General features: G+C 42.0%; 1 pseudogene; it reads right to left on the bottom strand.

Moving 5' to 3' along the window:
- Positions 1-1,034: 1,034 nt before the first annotated feature.
- On the bottom strand, positions 1,035-5,096 carry LOC119330189 (annotated as a pseudogene).
- Positions 5,097-5,686: the final 590 nt, after the last annotated feature.

Below are 5,686 nucleotides of genomic sequence, written 5' to 3'. Positions count from 1 at the left end.
GCTCTTAACGGCCATGTAACTGGAAAATAGTACAAGATACGCAAAAAAACAATGAAGAAATGTCTACCGTGCTACCAAGAGATGTCGTGCTGATATGAAATTATACCATTGCAATAAATGTCTCGCTCAAAATATAACAATTAATTTACACCGTTGTAAAATAGGGGGAGGCGGGCAATGGCCCCCTCCACTAGTGCTTGAACTATTACGTGCATCTGCAAAGTCAAACATAAAGAAAAAGTATTTCATTCAAGTGAAAGTTTGACCTAAATGTGTGTTTCTCAAAATAAAGACCAACCTTCTACTGCGGACACAATGATGGACGTGACACCATGGATTGGCTCGGCCTATTTTTGTTGAAAGGACGACATTGAAGAGGATATTAACCCTCTGTGATGGGCTTCAAACCATTTTATAGTTCTATAATATTTAATAAGGACATATAAATAGCATAGTATAATAGAAATTGTCATGCATGTTTGGATGCTGAGGTGACATTATTCATCTGCATAATTGCATGTTGATGTGCGCATTTTTCCATATATGTTGCATACCAAGGTGATATGCTTGCATGTTGAGAAAAAATGATTGATGAGAGCTAGCTATTTAGATATAAAAAATGAGGTGACATGCTTACATATTGAGAGAAATAGGTTAGTTAGTGAGGGCTAGCTATTTAAATATAGAAGATTACATGTTGAGAGAAATAAGTCTGTCTACCAGCCAAGTCTAAAAACAGTAGCACAACAAGAATCTAACGCGGATTTTTGGCTCTAAGAAGCATATACACGTAATGAACAGTAAAACCAAAATAAATAGTAACTAAATTTTGAAAATTTTATTTTTTTAGATATTCACATTAGTGTAACAAGTGTGCTTAACAATTTTCATGCCATATGGGATAGCAATGCTTTGTGGGTGAAAAAACAAAATTAAGTGTAACATTTGAATGTAACATTTGGCGTTCGACTTGTCTTTTTGCATAGGTCTAAATGCTTAAGTTTTTCCCCGGGAAATTTGCATGTATCATTTGGGTGTGACAATGAACACATCTTTTTTTTTTCTTTGACATTTGTAAAATCCATTTTTGGCACGCAGGAGCATGTGCTCCCTAGAGCCAAAACTGATTTCCGCAAGAATCTGCCATATTCTGGCAAAAAAAAAAAGAATCTGTCATAAGGTGTCACTACATGATCCTCAAGGCACTCAGGATTAACGTTGCTGTGATGTTTATGGCAGCAAAATATTTGCGGAATCTACATGACGCCGGCTGTCTGTTCGAGCCATCAGTCTGGAACGAACCCAAAGGGGCGGAGGACGGCCGCCGGCACGAAACCAAAGAGCGGTGGCGGTCCGCGGTGGCGCACTGGGCGCGGGCGGCGATCTCCTGCGCGAACTCGAGCTGATGCCTCAACTTCTCGTTCTCGTCAGTGAGCTGCACCATCGACACGCACTCAGGAGTTACCCACCTTGGAGAGCTGGATAGCAGGAACAGCAGGAGGACGCAGGTTTGGTTGGTGCTACACATACCTCTTGCACAGTTTCTGTGAGCTCCTCCACTGTTTGCACGAGCGACACGATCTGCCGGCTCGCGACGTCTTGGAACGCCAGGTCGATGTCCGGCATCGCTGCGTCGGGGTCGAAGATGATACCTTCCTGCACAAACAGCTCCTCCAGCAGATCCACGTCCTCCTCCTTCAGACTCAACCTTAGCTGCACAGACATTTTCAGTGCCAAGTGAGATATATCTGCTGCGCAGGACGTAGGGTGGGACCGAACCACTTCTGGTTAGTTGCTTGCTTGCTATACTAACCTTGCTCAGTATCCTGTCACGCAAATCATCATGATCGTAAGAATCAAGGCTCGGATCGGACACCTCAGACTGGCTGCTACCAGCCTTGCTTGGTGCTCTGCCACACAGATCATCTTGATCATGAGAATAGCAGGTGGGCTTCTTGACGCTGTCCACTTCATTGGGAATCAGTTTGGGTAGAGTCTTTATGAGCTTCGTCCTGGATGGATATCGATATAGAGTTATGATAAACTGCAGCACAGCAATAGTACAAAACTTACGCAAGTATGCAATGTTCAAGGGATATGCCTGGTTCCAAAGCGAATAGTAGACAGACTTTCTGGTGCGTTTGACGAACTAGGAGAACAGCAGCATAGCAATGCAGCTCTTGAGCTGCCACCCTGCAAGCAACAGCCATGTAAACAAACCTGCAGATTTGGAAATACTGAAGAATTTTTTGACAGACCAGTGCATCTTGAAGTATGCGTGTAAGCTTCGAGTCACGGTAAGGGACATGATTCGGTTTAGCTGGAGATGAAAAAAAGATAAGTAAAGCTGACCATTAATCAGAAAGGTACAATAGTGGAGTAACTACGTTTTGTGTTTAGTCTTTGTACAGAGTATTGTTGTATACTTGTATTTGCCACTTACCAGTAGTTAGGGCATTAATAACATTTCCAAGAGCTGAGAGTGACTTGTTGATTGTTTTCGCCTCATCAAGAACTCGCCCTTCAGCACCAGTTTTCTCAACTTTCTCTGAACCAGCCAAGTCAACAAGAACAATCTTCCCGGCCCTTACCCTGTAAGATTAAAAGAAAGTTACTAGCTGCCCACATATAATCCAGACAGATATAACAGTCTATAGCACAAAGAAAGAGGAACGGCGTTAACGCAGGAATTGATGCCTACTATACTAACATGAAGGAGCACAAGGCAACCTGTTGAGTTAGCATGAATTGCATAAAAAAGGTGATGTATGGTTATGGTTATATACAATTACATCAACATAAAAGGGAAACAGCTATCAACTATTGATGTTTGTTATTCGAGCATACTTATCATCTGCAGTGGATCCATGCTGCACGGAGAAAATGTACACGCAGTGACTTCTACTGCTGGCCAGGTTCATTTCTACATATTCATTTAGGACGACAAAATTTACAACATTGAAATGTTTTTCAACTGTTCAGAAATGGTAGATAGAGGATACGTGTTTCTCCAACAGCTCTGTTGGCAATTCCTTCCTGTAATTTAGACCAATAAACAGAAATAATCTGGCATTTACTTACAGAAAGGCGCTCCAAGAAAAAATCAACTGCGGTTATAAGAGAAACAAGGAAACCCCAGCAAAACTTACAGAAAGACGCTCCAAGGCATCTGAACTATTCATAATCGATATCTGCAGTTATAGTTTCACAGTTACCAGACATGAAAAGAAGCCCTCAAAGGACAGATGCTGAACACTTCTTTTCTTACATATACAGAAGGGAAATGAAACAGGAAGTACAGATGCATTTCTGTCTGACCTCTGTTGCTCCATAAATAAAAATCCCTTGGCTTTTACTCTCCTTGATTTGTAGGTTGTCCTTGGACAAGTCAAGAAGGTCCCTGAGATATAAGGAGAAAAAAACTCGATTCCCCTCGTAGGAGCATTTTATAAAAGAAACTCTACACAGGGTCCATACAGAAACATCAAGCATATTCTCACCTTACTTTTTCCAAATATATCTCCACCTGAGAAATCGTAAAATAGTGTAAGTAAAGATCTATCAATGTGAATTCACAATCAGCGCACGAAAATGGTATTTTACCATTGACAATTTCACAGTCCATGTAGTAATGTCTTCTGATGTTCTTAAACATTCAAAAAGACCATTTACAACACGCTGAACCAGTCCAGTTTTCAGCTCATTGCAATGCAAGATGCTTGGCCCCTGTTTCAACATCCAAATTAAACAAACATGTTAGGCCAAAGCCGAAGTGGCGCATTCAGTGATCATCCCATAAATTTAAGCCCAAGGATGTTCACTTTACCTCCATGCTATATGTTTTTCCAGCTCCAGTCTGTACAAATGCAAAGTACAAATAAAATGTTAGCACTGTTTACAGGCAGAAGTGTCTCATTTCATAGATGCACTGCTTAGTGTAAGTTTGAGACTGTAAGTAGGCCAAGCCTTGTTTTAACACACAATGGGGGTTTATCTATGCATAAGTTTTCCCAAATATTTGTGTAAAGCTGGTAAATGAGGATACATGGTGTTTGCAGGAACACATACCTGACCATAAGAAATTATGGTCCCATTTATTCCATTGACAGCATCTGTTCGAAATATTAGTTACTCAATTAGTACTATGGTGGCTACTGAAGTGCACAGTCATGACAAAACTGTAGTAATACAAGAAAGCTCTGACTACCTTATGCATAAATTTTGAAAGAAACAAAAAGAATGAAAACCTGCAACAATGGGCACTGCAAGGAAATTGTACACATCAGACTGTTCCGCATCATCATAGAACACCTTGTCAAAGCTGAATATGACATCTTCATCCCGCTCATCCTAACCCAAGTATTATGCAACACGTCAGGGAAACCGCACAAATCAACCACGAGGAAGCACAAAAACCGTGCCAACAAGATCACAGGGATTTTTTGTTAACAATCTTAACAAAAGGAAAAACAGATAAGACATTGTTCCTCACTTTATTAGCTACTGGTTTAATAAGTAGTACTATGTAGTTGTGCAGGGGATATCAAGCAGGCTAATATTATAACATAAGGCTGCAGGCATGCAATAGTTTGAACAAATTCAGTAATCTGGATCAAAATACAACTGTGCATCTTGCGAGAAACTGCACATGAACATTCATCTGCGTGCCTCACATCACAGAGCTAAAGGCAGAAGAGTGTCCAAACCTTGAAAACAAAAGACTCGGAGTCCAACTTCTTGAAGCAGACCTTGTCATTGGCCTTCCTCTCTTTGTGGCTCAGCGGCCTGAATCGCACACACACTGTGACGTTGGAGTTGGACATCCTGGCATTCAGATGGGTGTCAATTTGCGCAGTAGAAAAATTCAAGTGACACAGCGGCTAACGCTCGGGGTTTCGAAATTCAGCGGCGGATAAAGATGGTGCGCGGGGTGCGCATCCGCGCACCCGGAAATGGTGGAGACCGATGGGGTTTGAGAAGCTCATACCTCAAAACCCGATGGCCAAAGGTTGCGGACGAGGTGGACACGGCAGGTGCGTGCGGCAGCCTGAGCAGGAGGGGGTGCGTTGAGCAGGAGTTGTGCGTCGCCGCTGATGTTCTAGTGTTTTGACTTTTGGTCAAAGTTTCTCATTCCACTCCATTTTAAGGGCGTGTACAATGGTGACATATGAATACATATGCGCCATAAAAAAAAGTAGTTTCAGACAACTATATTGATTTTTTTCCCAATGCAAGCTACTATTAGTGGGCCCCATCAAAAAATAGAAAGCAGAAATTTTAATACATATGCATCTCTACTTCTTACTTCAATTTTTTCAGCTTTTTGCATCGGACCACACTTTTTCTTCCCAAGCACCTGTCTCTTGAAGAGGATCCCGCTTCTTAAGATTTTCACGATCTGATTTTTTTGCGCCATCCAGACCAGTTAGGCTTCTTGATAGCCGTGTCAGCCGTCCAATCACGTCGGTTTGATCGGAATGAATGTGGTTGGCAGCCGCCCGTAGCGGGCTAATGAGTAGCATGAATGTGCGATGATGATTCTAGGACCGAACATGCAACGAGGGCCTTGGGTGGAACCTCTCGGTCGGCGTCTACATAGCAGATGTTTCGAACACCCATAAATTTTCTACGGTTTGTAGGATTTTAGATGTCCAGACCGGTTCGCATATGTTTGATGTACTTTGTT

Source organism: Triticum dicoccoides, chromosome 7A (assembly GCF_002162155.2).
Source record: "Triticum dicoccoides isolate Atlit2015 ecotype Zavitan chromosome 7A, WEW_v2.0, whole genome shotgun sequence".
NCBI lineage: Eukaryota > Viridiplantae > Streptophyta > Magnoliopsida > Poales > Poaceae > Triticum > Triticum dicoccoides.
Note: the sequence above shows the minus strand (reverse complement) of the source record. Positions and strands in the feature narration are given on the sequence as shown.